This window comes from Sarcophilus harrisii, chromosome X, assembly GCF_902635505.1.
Source record: "Sarcophilus harrisii chromosome X, mSarHar1.11, whole genome shotgun sequence".
NCBI lineage: Eukaryota > Metazoa > Chordata > Mammalia > Dasyuromorphia > Dasyuridae > Sarcophilus > Sarcophilus harrisii.
This window is the reverse complement of record NC_045432.1, coordinates 66458999-66478621: the sequence shown is the minus strand read 5'-3', so window position 1 is coordinate 66478621 and position 19623 is coordinate 66458999. Positions and strand designations below refer to the sequence as shown.

At 34.9% G+C, this 19623-nt stretch overlaps 1 protein-coding gene across 8 annotated transcripts in view; it reads right to left on the bottom strand.

Moving 5' to 3' along the window:
* LOC100919025 (protocadherin-11 X-linked) overlaps window positions 1–19623 on the bottom strand; it is a 559214-nt gene that overhangs the window by 515527 nt on the left and 24064 nt on the right. For all 8 annotated transcript variants that reach the window (XM_031944703.1, XM_031944704.1, XM_031944705.1 and 5 more), the window contains one exon: window positions 7634–7767. The gene's annotated coding sequence lies outside the window, so the exon portion shown is untranslated. The remainder of the gene's footprint in view (window positions 1–7633; window positions 7768–19623) is intronic.

Genomic DNA, 19623 nt, shown 5'->3' with positions numbered 1-19623 from the left:
CATACATATAGGACCATAATAGTTGAAAATTTTATAACATATGAATTTCTTGCTTACAGTAAGTCACAAGAGAGAGTTATTAAGAAAATAAGATAGTTTAAGTCATTGCTTGAAATAGGAACTTAACTAGGTCCCAGCTTCTTAAATGGTAAAGTTTGAGACCTCATATGGGATCTCGTAACTGAATGTGGAGGTCATGAAATTAAGATTTTATTATTAGCAAATGTTAATTTGTACACGTATCTTACATACCTGTATACCCAAGAGTCCCGTAAAAATTTCTCCGCTAAAAAATGGTTGCAAGGAGAAAAAGTTTAAGAAGCCCTGAACTAGGCAAACTTTCTGGTCTTCTGATGTCACAAATCACGGACAATTAAATTTTTTAAAAGGTTGTTCCCATATACTTCTCAGCACTGATGAATCAAGATTATGAATGTTAAATATTCCTTGTGAAAATCAGGCGATCCCATAGAAGAGGAGACTGCAGTACCCTAGTAAACAACACACCCAACTGTTGTCTGTGGCCTCGTATTTTTAGCACTACTTTTATGCTGCTGAATGCTGGGATTATATAATAGAGACACTAACTTGAGTCTTTCTCTCTTGTGAATTATGGGCTGTACACGCCTTTATTAAAGTGAGGATAAAAATACCTCATTGATACTTACTATACCATTCACATGCACATATATAATCTCTATATTTTTCTATTCACTATTCATCTAAGAAATCTAAGCATGCCATCTCAGAAATACCATATAAGATTTGCAAAACCAGAAATGCAATCAATTGCCATCATTCACCTTTAAGTGTTACTCATTATTACCACTCACAGAAAACTAGTCTTCTTCTCCCAATGGAGAAGAAGAATAAAGAATGAGGCCTAATTTGAGGTGTTGTCTCCCTACTCCACCCCACCCCAGTTCAGGCTAAATCACCTACATCATCCTTAATCTTTGAAGTCTTTCTAGATGCCTGCATCAAATGGAAGTCCTCTTTAAAGTGGGTCACACTTGGACTTCCCTCAAGTACCAAGTAAATGATTGCCCAGACATTCCAAGATCATAGATCTAGAGCAGAAAGAAACCTTAGTGGCTATCAGGTCCAGTGCAGTCATTCCATAGATAAGAAAACTGACATTCATGGAGTTTAAGTGACTTGTCCAAGGTCACTCGCTTTATAAACAGCAGAGCCAAGATACAAATCAAGGTCTTCTGACTACAAACCCTACCTTCTTTCCATTGCTTCACCTAGTGTCCTTAGATTCCTAAATACAAGGATAAGATGGTCTCATTGAAGTTTCCAGCCTCACCTACTATTTTACCATTTTCTCCCCAACTTTGAAAGCTGCCTTTGCCATCAGTTTAATTAAAATAGAATGGAGTGGGGGAGGGGTTGGTTTATTTATAGCTGCCTGGCAATTAAAAAGAAAAGTGTCCCTTCCTGGAGATGAGTGTTGAATTTAAGAGAATGAATGATCAGAAGTGGAGGGTCCATCACCCTGTACATCCACGATCCATTCTTTTTACTGTAACTTCCTTATAAAACACAAAAAAGGTTTATGGCCACTGATTCCAGGAGAGTTTAGAAGAAATAATCAAAGTGGGAATGAAGGTGGAAGAGACTAAAAGAAAGGTTCCCCCATCCAGTTTTATTTTTCTTGAGTGTTGGCTACAACTCTTATAGTCTACTTTTCATCAGTGTCCAAAATATTTTGCATTTGCAGGAAATACTTCTAAGCTCTATTTTGTGAAAAGTTAGGCAATTTTTTTTCTAATAAGCCCCATTTGAATTTCTCATGGCTTTCAGTTTTTAAAAGGAAGGGGCTATGAAAGAACAATGAAAGGAAATTAAAATCGTGGCTTGGAGTCACTCCAAGACAAAAATCTCAAACTAGAAGAAACTACGGTCCTTAGATATTAGGTGTCCAAAGTATTTCAGAGGACCTCCAGATGTTCATTAGCATTACTTTACAGGAATTACTACTAACATTAGTCATTTCCACCTGAAGCAAGGTAAATGCTTCTATTGAAATGGAACAAAGGTGGTCTAATGCCTTATTGTCATATTTTGTAAACTCACACCAGGGTTCTGACTTTGCATTATTAATGCACTTCACATAACAAATTGAGGACTTTTCCTCCCTCTGAGCCTGTTACTATAAGAAATCTGGAGAAATACTAGATTCCTAAGTATAGAAAAGGGCCCTTGATGAAGAAAACGGAGTGGGCCATCAAACTGAAAATATTTCCCACAGGCTGTGATTCACATTTACTGTAGGAAACCAATCACATGCTGCGTTAATTCTCTCAATAAAATTGCTTCACATCAGGTTGGAGTATCAAAGATAAAACAAAGAAAAAGGTAGTTCTCTTCAGGAGGGACAGGGACAGGAAAACATCCCCCTCATCATCTGAATGTTTTCTTTTCTATAGACTTTAGGTATGGCCTGCATGTGTTTTGTGTTTAGGTATGACCTTTGTGTTTTGAATTCATGAAGATATTAGGGGATCAACTACTTTGTCAGTGTATCAAATACTGTGTTGGCGTGGTTTTGATGGGATTTTGCAAAATTCAGCAAAATCAAAAAGTTGGGTTGCTAAATAAAAATTGGGTTGCTTCTATATTCACTAGTTTAAAAACTACTTTAATGGAAACCAGCTCAAATCTTTATAGTTACTCTGTTGATGGGAGGTGAGATTATGAGAATGCACTGGGCTAAAACAAAATACATTAGCTTTAATGGAAGCTCTTCTGACCCCAACTGTCACCAAGGGATTGTCCCAAATCAATGAGTTACTTCATTTGTTAAGATAAAACAAATGCTATCATCTGTAATAAATCGGACAAAATTAGTTTTTTCATTTAGACAACACTGGGGAGAATGGGTGTGACTCTTGGAGAAAGACCAGAGAGAATTAAAAGAAGGAAAATATTCTTGTTAGGGTCCTTAGCTAATTAGCTTCCAGTTTTAGTCAATAGCTACCAAAATTCCCTTGGGCTATTTTGGACATCATATGTGTGTTGCTTATTTTTGCTTTAATTAATTTCAAGGATCTCAAAATTTAATTTTTTATTGTGGTTATTATTGGACTTGAGTTTTTCAAAACAATAAAGGCACTTTGAAAGGGAGATAAAAAAGACTTTATTTTTATTTTATTTTTTATTTTATGTTATCTTGGGCTAAAATGTATTAAATTGCAAAGTATCATTTCTGTCTTTAGATAAAGAATAGGTAGGTAATCTGTTATAATTGCTGCCACGTTATAAGTGAGTCAAGATAAACTCAAGCTACTTCTTTATTATTTATGGTTCCCAGCTCTTTTCTTCTAACAGGCACAAACATACACATGTGTGGCTATATGTGCATATATGCAGATATACCATGTATATAAACATACAATATAAATATAAGCAAAAGTATGGTGTAATAGAAAGAATATTTGGACTAGAAATGAGACCGTAGGCAAGATAAAGCCTCCCAGAGGAGGAAATAAGAGGTATGAATTAGGTGACTTTTAAAGTTCCTTAACTTTCTATTCTTTCTTACTCTATGGAAAGACAATCAATAGTAAATATTTATTCGTTTAATTTTCCCAGTAAGGAGAAACATGGTTTTTGTTCTCAAGACTGGGCCTTACATTTTTGTTTAATTAGAGTTCAATTTTCAGTCTGCTGATCAGATCTCTAAGTTTGCCAGGTTCATTTTCTTTTTAAAATGCAGCGTCTACATCTGGCATCCTTAGAATCTTATATATTAAAAATAATTCACAATAATTTTCTTCAGTGATATTCAGGGTTCTGAATCTAACATACTGGTTAACGAATCTGTTGAAACAGAAGACTGAGGAAGAGTTTGCAGAATTTTAGTTGGATATCAAATTAATCTTGGTTATTTTTTGGGGGGGGGAGTCTGGCATTTTAATATAGAATTCTAAAAAAATCAGAAATTATAAGAAGAGATTTGAATTTGAGCATGTGTTACAGTCTTTGGGAGACTGACACAAAAACTAAGGACACTGTCTCATTTCTACCCTTGTTACAATCTTTAACTGGGAAGATTATAGCTGTGTGATTTGTGACTTCATTCACTATCGATGACAAGAAGGCAAACTAAAATAAGACAGACCTAAAACTATTAAAACTTTCTCCCTTTTACTAAAAATCGTGGAAAGGGCAAGAATCGTCAAAGAGAAACTTAAGTCAACTAATTTTTTTTCTTTGGGAACTTCCTTTGTAATCTATGCTTCACATCACTTCAACAAATTTATATAACTACACTGATGGGGTTTTTAAAACTAAAACTATTGAAAATGAAAAAGGAACTCCAAAGAAAATACTCACTAATTGTGAATTCTTAAGACCAAATCACTGAAAATTAATTCATCATTTTGTGGTTTTCTATCTTCAACTTTCTTCTAATATAAAAATCAAAGCCCATAAAGCCGTGTGGACTAGTTCAATCTATGGCATGCTATATATATATATATATATATATATATATATATATATATATATATGTTTTTCCTTTCTACTTCTACCTCGAAATGATTTATTTATGCCAAATTCATCTATATGGTACTATAAAAATATCACAGAGGGGTTGGATCTATGGGACCCTAGTCAGCCAATGTTTGGCTACAGTGAACTGGTATTTTGAAATTTAAGAGCAATTAAATGCTAGAAAAGGTTCCTGGATAGGGATGGGGGAGTGGGGAATAGGAAGATACAATTTTAATTGGAAAAAGGTAAAAATTCTTTTGAATCCTATGACCAACCACTGTGTTTAAGAGAATAAAATAAATATCTCACAAACTCAAGTGGTTTTTGAAATTGTATTTCTGTTTAGAATATGTGAAATATGTTATCTCATTTCTGTGATGAAAATGACATAAAAATCAACTTCTGAATGCAGAGGTGATCTTTTTAAAAGAAAAAAAAGGATAATTAAAATCTAGTGTAGCTGACAGTTACAACATTGCACCTTGAAAATTTTGCACTAATTACAGCTGCTACCTTTCAACAAGAACTGTTAAAGTGAGTCAGATTTGACATAGCAAAAGCTCCTCCACCTCTTTCCAAGGGAGAAAACAAAACAAATCTTTTCAACAAAACAGTGGTAAAAATCAGGGACTCTGATTTATGGACCACTACTATTTCTCTTGAGAACAGGTGGGGGGGATCTTTATTATTTCTTAAAACTTTCTTTCATGGTGTACTGGAAAGAATATTTGTTTGGGAATCAAAGGGACCTGGTTCTACCCCTTTATGACCATGAGACCTTGGACAAATCACTTCAATTCTTTCATCATTGTAAAAGTAGGAGCTAAACTAGAACAGTTCCGAGGTTTCTCCTAGCTGGAAATATATGGATTCAAAGCTCCTATGATTCCTGACACAAAAACTCTTTTGGATTTTTTAATGACTTAGTATATTGAAACTCCTCAGTCTCTCATTAAAGGTGCTCTCTCAGCCTGCTCTCCTGACATATTTCTTAAGCCTTGTACCTCAGCCCACCAAGTAAATCAGCTGCATCCACTGAATAGTTTCTTTGCTATACTTAGAAAATCAGAGATAATGGACAAAATGGAATCCTATCCCAGTTTTTCCCTGCTTGCACTATGCGGATTGTGGAACAAGAGGAATAAGGAGAAACAATCATAACAATGTCTTCATCACTTTGGAATTGTCTTTCATAGTTTATAAGGCACTTTCACGTACATTGTTGTATTTCGATCAACAAATTATACTGAGCTTCTTTATGTGGTAATTGTCTTGAAATGGCACTTCCATAATAATATATTAAGGTTTGAATAAAAAATAATTCAGAATTTCATAGACAGTGCTAAAATATCCTTGACCAAAATTCAGGAGCTATATTTAATTGTATCATATACTTCTTAGATCATGTTTATTATCTTTAAAGGTCTAATATTAAGTTTTATTTAATGTATTGATTCTGGTATTCTCACGTTTCTAGGCAAATATCTAGAGAATTTTTTTTGAAAGCCAGCTATACTTAAATGAAATATTCTGTCATTAACACAGAAATATTCCAATACTTGGGAGTTAATTAATTTTGATTACCCATGCATATATTGAGCTTTATTCTTATTTGAGTTATTCTAAAATCTGCCTATTATCTTTACAAATATTTAGCTACATGTACAGAATTCTAAACTTCCATTATTGGTATTTTCTATGTATTTCAACAAGATTCTTATTCATTTCCACAACTGCCCGTGGATCTAGTCATACATGAAATATGGCATTTTCATGAGTATAGTGGCTATCTTGTTGTTTTATTTATGTCTTTGAATACCAAGAGTAGCATATTTTCAAGTAAATTTGTTCTGTGTTCAATGATCTTCATAGACTGCAGTAGTATTGAAGTAGAAAATGTTGAAACAATTTTTAAATCACTTTAAACCCAGATCCATTTCCTTTCTCTTTATGTTTCAGGCATCTAGGTGGCCCACATGGCCGACCATGATGTTTTAATAATTTTTCCCTTTTTTTCTCTTTTGCAATTATCTTTATTCAATGAAATGGGTTTATTTTCTGATAACTGCATTTTCACCACTATATTTGGCTATGATAGATTTCAGTGGGAGATATTTGCTGTCCCTTTTTGCCCTCTACCCTATTGACAAAGGGCATGACATTGAAGAGTATTCTCCCCATATACCTGCCACAAAATCCCTATTTGAGGTCTTTTTCATCCCATCTTTTCTTTCCTGTCTTTATTGACCTCTGAAAGAACAATGCCCCTGGACATAGAGCAGTGTTCTCAGATTTGAGAAGCTGGTAACATTAGTTAGACATACATGTTCAACAACTACTTAGAGGTGAATGGGCAATTGATTCTTTAATCAAGATTTGAGATAGCACCCTTACCTTGTAGTTGGATCACTTGAATGAAGACACTTACAGTCACCCTAATTGCAGAAAAGGAATCTAGGAGGGGGAGGGGGGGAAACGCCTCCAGGGCTGAAATTGCAAACCTAAAGTGATAGCAGAAATCACATTGAGATGACACTGGAATACTCTACTATGGATTTAATGGCCTTTTTCTCCTTAGAGAAGGGAAAAAGAAAAGTTGGCAAGTAAAAGGAGTCATTGGAAGTGTCTGTAAACAACAGGTGGCTGTAGAATTGTAAACTAATTATTGACCTTATAGAAAACTCACCTTTAAATAAGCAAAATATAGGACCCTTGTTTTCTCCTCATAATTCTCTGCCTTCTGCAATGGAGGGTGGGTAAGAATAAGTAGAAAGAGGAAAGGAAAGAGATAAAAATGCCTTTGCCTCCAGTAAAATGTCATCATTTGTGATGTTTTGTGATGCTTTAGAGCACTGGGAGTGATGTTCCTTGATATCTAAAGGACTGAGAAGCATAAAACAGCTCATCACTGGAACTCTCAGTCTTTGGCATAAACCATCTGCATTTCCCCAAGTGCTGTAACATACATAGTCTTATCCATCTGCTAAAAACAGCTTAAGGGAAAATTCTACATGAAGCTTGGGTGAACCATTCTGAGGAAAATGTTAAATGCTCATCAAGGGTCACATGTTAAAATTTTACATTAGTAGGCTACCTAGAGACATGAGGTGGAAACAAAAATGCAACTTACTGCTGAGTGGTAAGAGGCATCAAGTTGAGTCTTAGCATCGCCAAATATGGCAAGGATGCAGGATGGTTAGTTGTTTAGTCTTCATCAATCACTGTACAGCTGATTTCGTACTTGGCAGTTTGAGCTCTGGGGCCCTAAAAAAGAAAATTTACAAAAACAAAAAAGCAGCATAGATCAGAGGTAAAATATAGATTTGCTTTAATCAGAGGACCATATAGTTTCCCTTGATCGTATCTTAACTCATTAGACTGCACATATTTATTACTGTCTTCATGGTAGTTACCTGATTTGAGAACAGGGAGAGTAAAACGCCATTGCTGTGTGAGCTATGGAACATTTTCTTACTCACCAAAAGATATTCCAGAGGTAGGCCAAAGATTTTGAGTCAAAATATAAGGAATCAAATTTTAACTCAATAAGTAAACAACTCATTATTGAAAAACCCTTTCATTCTATGCCACCATCTTCCAACTGGCTATAACGGGAATAAAACAAAAAAGGGCTAATACTTCTCACAAGATTTTAACTTTGTCCAGACATGTACTTCCACTGGAATCAAAGAAACAAGAACTATAATAAATGGTCAATAATATACATACATACATACACACACACACATATACACAAATACACATACCAGAAAGAAATGGAATCACAGTGCAGGTGAAATTTCTTTGAGAGGTGTCTGCAGTTTTTGTCGATGAAAAAAGCTTTTAAACTCTGTCAATTTATAAAGGCACATTTGTACAATTAAAAACAGAGCTGCTTGGTTAAAATATATACATTGGGATATATTTACACTTTATTTTGTATATATTATTTTGTATAGCTTGTATATTTACATTTTATTTTGTGGTCTATATAACTTTAACTTAGCATGACAGAGACTCATGATAAATAAATTAACTATTTCTTGGGCTGAAAGAGAGCAGGATAGTCCCACCCTCTTGAGAGATGGTATAGAGAAGGGAACTGATGAATAGCTAGAAAAGCTCTTTTCTTGACATAAGAATCCTTTACTTTCTGACATTTAAACCTCTCCTCACAAGTTGTTGAATTCAATAATATAATTGAACAAACATTTACAAACACTTTCTAGGTGTTAAAAGTGCATGCGTGTGTGTGTGTGTGTGTGTGTGTGTGTGTGTGTAAAAGAATAGACACAAAGATATGGAACTACAGACTGGTGGGGGGGTTTTGAGGGGCAGGGGAGAAATGATAAATACATCAATAAATACAAAATAAAGCAGAATATAAGAGTTGCCAGAAAGACAAAAAAAAATGCTATAGGAATTCAAAGCAATGTCATCATGTCTGTGAAGGGAAGAACAAGAAATTTTGGGAAGATCTAACAATTAAGATGGTCCTTGAACAATAGATTATGTGAATTTGACAAATAGATAACAGTGCAAATGAATGGAATGAAATTAGCAAAAGCATAAAGGATGCAAAGTATACACAGCGTTGAGGAAAAAGAAAATGGGCCAGTGTGAGTAAAACATAGGGTATATGTGGACAAGAGTTAAGGTGGGAAAGGTAAGGCCTAAGCAGATTGTGAGAAGTTAGGTAATAAAAGGGCAATAAGGCAGAGAAGGTGATGAGTAGCCATTACTCCTTTTGAGAAATTTGGAAGAGATTACAGTCACAGGAAGGCAAAACTGAAAGGGAAATTTGAAAGGAGGATGTAGCTTAAATGAATACAAAATATTGAGGGTGAGATTTTTAAAAAAAAAAGAATGTCAGAGATTTTATAAGCAGAAGAGTAAAGCATTCATATGGAAAAGGAGGTTGGGGAAGGGGAGAGAGTAAGAGAGAGAGAGGAGAAGGATGTGAATGGGGTGGATAGTCTTTGGGGAGGGAGGATGTTCTCAGGGACAAATAGGAAGGAAAGTGGGGAGAAGGTGAAGGTAAAGACATGGGGCAATTTTGACATGAAGAGACTATTTCACATCCCTTCTCTCCTTGTGTTCAAGTAGAGAATGATGTCATCTGCTAGGCTGGGAGGTGTCCTGGGCCTGAGGAGAAGGCAAAGGGCTTACAGCTGAGGTGCTGGAGGATATCCGATATAAATACCTCTGATCTGTATCAAATCTATTGCTGCCAAATTAATTCCAATTTGACTAATAAGTGTTTAATCCGCACCAAGCACTGGAAACATGAGAGACAGGCTACAGGAAGAGAGCGTTCGTTTTCTAACTTGCCCTCACCTCAGGACAGATGCAGAGTTCATGCTGCCACTTGATCACAATTAGCCTTGTGGGAAACTCTAAAGAGTTCCACTTGTTTCATCAAGAATAAAATGAGATTCTATGGCTATTTTGAAATGTATGCTATGAAATATTTTTGCAAGTGATCAAAGTTTAAAAGTTGTAGCCTTTCCCATTTAACATTTTGTGAAACAGGTACTCCATACTGTGTCTACCTAGACATTACCCCTTCCTGGGACTACCCAGGAAAGAGTAAAGAGTTTTTAGTCAAACAGAAGATTACTGATTCATCAACTGTTTACCTCCAGACCACCACCACAACTATCATAGCTAAACATGCCATCCAATTATTTGTTTAAATCATTGGGGTAAACAGCTACAGTATGGTTTTGCTACTCCCCTGATCTTATATGCCGTTGCTATTCCTATGAAGACAAGTTTCAACTAAGACAAATGGCTGAGAGAAAATAATTTGGGCCTATTTAAATCCCGATCGTACATAACCTTTGGCAGCAAGGCACCTCTGAATGAGCTTTTAGATATGTATCTATCCAGGATTTTTGCTGCTGTGATCAGAACTGACTTCCAAAAGGAAGAGGAAGCTACACAGTACCTACTCTGTAGAGGACCCTTTGGCTTCTAGCCGATCTAGGTGTGAGTAGGACACATTGCTCCGTAAGAAAATCTGTTATGACAGAGCAAAGGTAGCCAACAATATGTGATGCTTTGGTTTCTTGGTTCCTCCCATTCCCTCCATATACCTTCTGTTTAGCTGAATGACTTGCTAGTAAATTTCTCTATGTACAAAGTAAAACAAAAAGCATATGCAAGTTTATTGTGGGTACCCCAGATATTGGACACAAGACCAAATGTTAGTTAAAATGTTTTCCGTACTACAATGAGTTACCCGCGCCAAGTATTCAGTCCAGCAGTAATGACCTCTATGTGTGCTAGCGAGGCAATGAACAACTTTCCAGAATGTAGAAAAATCTGTACAGTTCAAATGACAAGAGACTTTAAAAACCTTCATCCCAAAGAGTAGATGACAAATTCTACAAAGCGCTGACTATGGCCATATACTTTTATGAGCTCCAACAACTAAACGCCATTCCCCACCATGACTGAAATGCCCTGCTCCCTTATCTCTGCCCTTCAGTTTCTCTGAGTTCCTTTGAGATTCAGCTAAGTCCTACCCCTGGCAGGAGGCCTTTCCACTTGTCCTTAACAGACCCTCTCCTAATGCTTCCCCCTCCTCAGACACTGAATTTTGTACTCCCCAGATATTAAATGCCATCTCCCCCATTTAAATGTGAGCTCCTTGAGAATGTGAACAAGCTTTTTGCCTTTCTTTCTTTCTCCAACACTTTGGCACAGTGCCTAGCAGATGGTAAGCATTTAATAAGTGCTTACTGATCGACTGACTGTACCTGTAGTGGTCTGGCCTTTTGTCCATATGCCCTTTATAATAATTTTACTAAATGGAATTCTCTGGGAAACAAAAGGCAATCTAAAAAAGAGACAAAAGAAAACCCCACATTTCTAAGGGGGTAGTAATTTAGATCACCAATATTTAGTGCCATCCATTGCTCATAATGACTTCTAAGGATAGAAAAGAATGCCAGTAGTCCTTAGGAATACTGATTAAGAAGCCTGACAAACATAAAGGTAGTTGGAATGCATGCCTTAGGCTAGATGTACAAGTATTCACTGGAGCTCATTCATTTTTAAGCCAATTCTTTTATTTTCCCTCATCAAATAATCTTAACTGATTTTGTATAACTTTTTATTGGCTACACAATCAGCCCCCTTTGGTTTTTAAGAAAGCTAAAAATACTGAAAAGACCATCTTACTAATCAGGAAAGAGACTTATTCAAATAACTCATGTGTAGGCATGATATCACATTACAGTTGCCCATCTAAAGTCATGGGTTAACATTGGAACCATAAGCTCTGTCTTGATATTTGATTCTCATTTTAAGCACTTACTATGTGCATTGCATAGAACTAATTTTGATACAATAGTCTATACCAATTGCAGGTTATTATTGCCATACCATAATAAAAACCTTCAGGGTAAAAACATACAATATGAAAACCATGACCATTAACCTAATTCATACTAAACAAATTAACCTACTAAGGTAATGGAAATACCACAGACAACGAATTTTCTTCAAAAATAACTGACAAAATGTACTATTCAATTGGTATTGATAAACCTTAATTCTAATTTTTTTCCAACAGGTGTTAAAATAGAGCTAGATTCGACTTCAGTTTTATCTGAGATTTGAAGAGTGCAGGCAGAATAATTAGGGGCCTCTTAATTAAGATATTTATGAGAAACCACTGTATCTTGAAGCACATTTTTACATACTACTTCCATGTCAATTTAACCCATTTTCCTTCAGTGAAATTATTCATGTATGATATTGTGTTATAGAAATTTGATGAAACCAAAGCATTCACTTAAAGAGATTCCTTTAACAATCACTTCAGTGTTTCAATAGTACATACTAGAGCATGTATCTTATTCACATTTTAGACTGAATGAAAACAACCATCACTCCTATGCTCAGTAATCTACAATGGCAGCCTTTTAATTTCTGGGGATAATTCGACCTGGTGAATATAATCTCTGAAAGTTGGGCCTTGCTTATCTTAGGTGTTACTTCTCTGTGTATGCTCTTCACATAAACAGAGTCCTACTGAGAAATTCCTATAAATAGCTACGAATCATCTTCTATTTTTTATAAAAGCTCCCCCCATAAAGTACTTGATTGTCTCTTTGCATTTTGTTCTTTTTGATTTTACTGAGCACCTAATAAATAGTATTTAAGAACTAGGATAAGCTGCATATTTCTTTGGGAAAAAATAGAAAATATTCACTGGCCTTACTTCTAAATTTCCATTGAAAAATGGAAAAATATACAAGTTGTCCAACAGTGGGGTAGAAGTTTATGAACATTCTATTCTAAAGTTATCACATAGAAGAATAAAATATGTAATTCAATTTTCCTTTGAAGATTTTATATATATATATATATATATATATATATATATATATATATATATATTCCTTGATATAAATTTCAGGGAATCTATAACCATTAATTACTTTTGTTTATTAAACCTTCATCATCCCATCTTTATGGTGCCTTCCTTCATCTCTTATTTAGGGTATTGGCCTCCTCACTTGCTTAGATTTCCTTTCATAGATATGTCATTAAATAGGCAATTGTACTAAGTGCACATAATCCATCTCAAGATAAAGACTTATTCCTCTCTCAGTCATCCTGGAAAATGACAAGTAATAAAATCCCTACCATTGAATTTAGCATTTGAATGGACTACAAGAGAAAGCTCAATAACTATATGAAGCAGTGGTACCTTAGGTTAAACAGAATTTTGAAGCAATGAAGAGCACCTTTTATGTCTATTTTCCTGGCTGTCTGTACTGTAATCCTGAAAAATAACATCTGGGTATTCAAGTGTCACACTAAATAGCTACTAAATATATTTTAAACTGTACTACTAAGCTTGGGCAAAAAGAAGCTGTTATATATGCCCAAGTCTGAATACATTTTCCCCTCAACTGTATCCCCTATCAACATTAGGAAAAGGTGTCTAGTGAATGCAGAAAACTCTTTGTTTCTCTACTACCTAGGAGATGCATTAGTAACAGCCATCTTACCTGGAATCTCACCTCTCTAGGCTTTCATTTCCTCATTTCTAAAATGAGATTAAATTGGATAGTCTCTGAGGTATTTTTCAAGCTCTAATATTTGATATTTCTATTTGACTGATCTCTAAAGGCCCTTTTCCATCTACAACTTCCTATATAAAATTCTGCTGCACTCTTCCTATTTGGTGGTGCTATCGTAGACAGAGTAGTGGACCTGGAGTCAGGAAGATCTGAGTTCAAATCCAGCCTCAGACACTTCCTAGCTGTGTGATCCTGGGCAAGTCACTTCACCCTGTTTGGCTCAGTTTCCTCATCGGTACAATGAGGTGGAGAATGACTAACTATGCCAGCATTTTGCCACTACTCTTGGTCATGTGAATAATACTACCTACCAACAAGTGAATGGACCTGGGGAACAGATACCACAAGCTATCCACAATCTATTAAAAATAGACTATTAATGTGTTACTGAATCCAAATATTCCCCAAAATGACATTTATAAAGGGCTTGAAGATCTGCCAAGTACTTTATATCCATTACCTCATACTCATTACATCCACACCTACTATGTTCAAAGCATACAGATTTAAGGTTTGGCTCATAGCTTATTTTTTTTTGAAAGCAAGAATTACAGCACACACCTAAAAGCAGCCAGCATGTTCAGCCCGACCTACAAATTTTACAAAACATTCTGTGCTAAGAGAGCAAATTACCAATGGAGTATGTGCATAAGTCTCTGCTGAATAAGCTATTAATGAATCAACACAAGTAAAATACAGGTACATAAAAAAGCCATGCTAAAGATCCATTTCTTAGTTTTCCTTTTTTACTGTAAATTTCTTAGTGAATTTAAAGGCTTTAGATTCATAGGCATATGATCTCTGCTGAAGCAGGTTCCAGATGTACTTAATCACTGCATGAGATCTACTAGCAGAGAAATTTTAAAATAAAACCATGAAAAATTCATGGATAAATTGAGGTTCAATTTTAAAACATATGAACCTTGAGGCCAAACAAATAAACGCAAAACCACTTTATCTTCAAATGAGAATGTAAAAGCATGGAGTGCCAACACACACATGAAACAATACCCATAACTGGCCAGAAGAGGTACCATTTAATTAAGAGCAAATATAATCATTTACCAAAGAATTACAGCACAAAATTGTTCGCTGCTCTAGGACCAGGAGATGATCTCATTATAATTCTCTTTGAGTAATGGCAGTTCCAAAGTACTAGAGCTTGGAAATGGTTAACAACATTTCAAATTACAATATATATTTGGTTTGCCATAGATCAATCAGTTTTAACTCTAAGCTAAAATGTGAATTTCTAGCTTTAGTATTATATTTGTGATTTGTATTTTAAACCATCTTCATGTCGTATCCCTGCCTCTTTAAAAAAAAAAAAAAAACAAGGCATACACTGTGTTCTTATAACATAGTTTTCTATTTCAAGACTGAAAATTCAAGCAAATAATGACTCACAGACAGCCCAAATATTTAAAACATTTAGATCCTAGATAATTAATGTGAATCTCTGAATCATTTCACCCATGCTATTTAGGTTAAGATATTCTTTGTTGGATGGAAAGAATAATACCTTTTCAAAACAAAACCCTAGAAATGAAATTGCAATGGAAGCCAAACTCAAAAGGCCAAATATGGGCAATACTATCCTCACGACTCCTCTCAGCAGGACTTCTTTCAGCTGGATTGAAATATTTTTTTGAGAAATATACAAAATAAAATGTAAAATATAGATAAGGAATTTAGTCTAAAAGTAAAAATCCATAAATCAAAATTCTCTGATACTTTCATGAGCTATATTGGTTTAAAGGAATCTTTACCTCTCTTCTGAGATATCACCATCAGAAAATTGATTTCTAGTGGCTATAATTTTTAAAATAACTCTACGAGCCGATGTTAGATTTTTAGTAGGCAGTTTGAACTATTACAGGAAATTTTCATAACTACAGAGGATGCAGAGGATCAAATCTCCATTTCCTCTTTTACAGCACAAGCAGGTTCTGAGTGAAGCCCCAGCCTGTTGGTATCTGAGAAATAGCACAACTAATTTTCTCCATCTTTTATTTCCTTTACCTTTCTACTCAGTTTTACTTTTAGCAAGAGGGAGTGGAATTAAGGTTTCTTCTAAATTTTCAAATAATTAATAAACCCTTGGAATACTCAATGTGTAAGGATAAAGATTTCAAATCCATCCTGTTTTAAAAGCAATCCTTTTCTTCTAATTTGAAGTATGAATCCTGTTCTTTCCCTTTTTTCTTGTCTTCCTTTCATATCCTTAAATTATCCACATAAACTATACTGAATTATTTAGGAAAAAGTCCTAGGAACTGTTTTTGTTCAATGACACTTTACTACAGCTAAAGCCTTCCTTTCTCATTTGTTTTTGTGCTTCTTATTTAATTTCCTTGGCATTATGTAATATATGGCTTAATTTGTCATTTTGATGTAAAATGGTCAATAGAGGCAGGTAAGTAGATCTTGTAAGGTAAAACAAAACTTTCTAATGAACAAAATACAAAGCAAAGACTCGGGGCAACCTTTTTGGAGTCCAAGGTGCTACAAAAAATTGAAGAAGAGTAGCTACTATAAATCTGGGCACTGTGCTATCTATTTGGATTCGGGTGAATTCAACATACATCTATTAAGCACTTACATTCAAAGCACTGTGAAGGACATTGGAGAAATAAAGAAAAAATATTCTTAGCCTTCCAGAAGCTTACATTCTTCTGTATAGTGCTAGAGAGGGAGGAAGCTAAAGAAATAAAGCATGCTTCAGTAAAAATAAATTCCTGCTCTGGGATGTCATTTCCTTAATGGAAAACAAGAGAGTAGGAATAGATGGTCCAACAAAGGTGCTACACTGCTTGAAATCCCAGCATCCAAAATCTAAGGAGCAGAAAAGCTTCTCCCAGTTAGATTCACCTAATGGAAAAGACTAGATTCCTACCAAAATCACAGCTGTGCGTGAAAATGTGGCACTAAACACTTTCTAAATATATCAAGTGAGACAGAATAGAACCATTAAAAAAGAAACAGCAATAGAAAAATCTTTAAATCTGTGTATTTCCCTTAAAATTCATGAAGCAGACTGCTAGAATGAAGTATTGTATATTCATCATATTTTGATATCTTACCAAAAAAAGGAACTGCAATTTATAGGAATAAAAGAAATGTCATTTTGTCAATCCTCTGGTGCATCTTCATTCTTTGCCTCAATGAAACTTGAAGACTTTTCAAAATCATTTTTATTATAGATATTATCCATAAGAATCAGGTTTCAAAAAGTTTTCTCTGATAGGTTCTTTGAATATTTCAGACTTATTGACTTACTCTCTAGTCCAATATGAAATTCTTTGGCCTGGTTATCTATGGACTTTTTAAGTCCTATATTCCCCCTATATATACTGACTACCTTTATCGTTGCTGAAGGTGAATTATACCTCTTCAAAATGACTTTTCCTCTCACTTCTTAAAGAACTTTTTTTTTCTTTCAGAATCATTTTGGCCTCTTAAGCATATGATGATTGACTGTTAAAGTCTATAGATCCTGAAAAAACCCAATACACCATTTAAGAGTAAACAGTTGGGCTTTAAACTATGTCTCTATTGACCAAATAAAGTGTTCAATTTAGAAACACAACATATTCATTGGCTGACCTCTACATAGCTCAATACACTTTTTAAAAAAGCCAATTTGCTAGTGACTTCATTTAGAAATGTGGATAAATATAATAACATTACTCTTTGTCAAATGGGTAAAGAAATACCAAAATATGTTTTAGTGTCACTAAAATTTCAAAATGTCACTGGTCCCACTGAGCTAATGCTCAGGAGAAAAAGGCTGCATGGTTTTTTCCCTAACGTGCTTTCCTTCCATGCATATAAAAAAATAGACCTTTTAAAACAAGAGGAAAAAAAAAACAGCCATTTCCCTACTCAGAAATTTTACACAACAATCTCTAGGGCTTTCTACAGTAAGTGGATCCAACACTTTGAGAATTCTACTGACTGGCATTTAGCCAAGGAATAAGTAAATATATATGCACTAATGCTGACTGAGTGCTGAAGTGAGAACAAGTAGATCAAATAAACAGTTTTAAAACTGAATATATAGTCTTTTTTCTGATCACAATTTAGGAGAGTGCTCTATTGAATGAAACATTTCACTAAAATGGCAATCCCATGAAACTGAAAGGTCATAAGATAATAACGACGACAAGTGATATTTAATATTGTTCTTTGAAGTTTGCAAAGAAGTTAAGGTCAATGATTAAAGGGTGGTCCAACCCCCTCATGTTAAAGGAGGAAATGAGTCCCAGCAAATTTAAATCATTTTCCCATGGTGACATAGGCAACTAGCAGAGCTAATATCTAAACCTAAGTCGTCTAACTATACATACGATGATCTTTCCAATGTTGAAGTTTTTTTTAAACAATCTGTATTTCTATGCTGTTTCTGAAATGGAGATTATAAATGACCAGAGTCAGTATAAATAAACACTGGCACGTTTTATTGGGTGGTATATTTGAAACTAGTTGATCTCCAAAGAATGAAAACTTGTGACAATCCTCAGCGCTCATGGCAACAAGAATGAAAATCATTCTATAGGGTTATTTAAGAGCTGAGATTTGGGGCAGCTAAGTAGCAGTAGATAGAATACTAGCCTGGGATTCAGGAGGATGTGAGTTCAAATTTGGCACCAGGCACTTGACATTTATGAGCTGTGTGACACCGGGTGAATCACTTAACCCTGACTTCCTCGAAACTACTTCCCTCGAAAAAACTGAAGGTCTGAAAAGATTCCTACATACTCAGAAGGAGCAATCACTATTTCTCTCTGCTTTCTGCAAACCTGATTGCTTGTTTTCAAGAACCATCCTTTCTTATAAGGCTGCCAATGCTAAGCATTACTGAGAAGGATACTATTCTTACTTGTAATGCCAATTCAGAGAGGACAGAAAAGATCTACCTGCTAAGGAAATTCTGAAATTTCTCAATAGAGATAAATTTCCCCAGCTTACTCTCACTATGAAGCTGAGAAACCAAGAGGCATTTGGCTAGCTTTCCAACCAGACTCTTTGGAACTCCTGCTTGCCAGGATTATCTACACTCTAGAAAGTTACCTGTAAATTGTAATCCTGTTACAAAAAACAATAATGAAGAACTCATGTTCAGACATGAGTTGTACAAGGTATAAAAGAAAGCATCATGCTCTACAAGGAACTTGGACTGAGAAACTATTAGAAGAGGTGAGGAGTAAAGAGCACATTTTTAAACCCTACTTTTAAAAAATCCTGATAAAGCCCTGATTTTTTAAGCAAAGATTTCTATTCCACAGAAAACATATCTATCTAATCAGTAGTTTATTTAACAATAATGTTTGGAAATGAGTAGTAGTCAGGGAATACTAGTGAGGAAGATGATGTACATTTAGTTGACTTCTTTTTGTTCTACAATTTCAACAATCAATTAAAGACCTTCTTCAACAACTGAGAACAATTATGTTACGTGGGTGTGTAAGCAAGTGGGACTTTAGTCCAGTCCTGCTTCTTATTTCAAGACATTAACTGAACAATTGCACAGGATTTCAATTTTCTTCAGAGCAGGGAGACTAGTCTGAAAAAGTCTACCTTTGCACAAAACTCAATGACATATACAATTGTGCTACCTTCCTTTTCCTTAACAACTTTAATTTTTGGACAAAATATTAAGGGATTGTGTGTTTTTCCCTTTAAATATCGAATTCAATTGCAACTATCATAAACCTTTAGAATAGCTATGAAACTAATGAGGCTCCATAAGGCAATGACCTAGAATATATGGTATCAATATAATTCATCAAATTTCTAATTTTTCAGGGGCTTAGTCTGGCTTCCCTGAGAATATGTATTTGTGAAGATTTTGATTGTAATTACTACAAATGTTTGTAACATCACAACCTCAAAATATAAGTTGAATCCCTTGCTACAAAGGAAGGGGTATGGTAATATTAAATGTAAAGGAGGCCAATGCAATATACACAAAAGGTCATTCTGCTGTTGATTATGAGCCATCTTCCTAACATAGAAT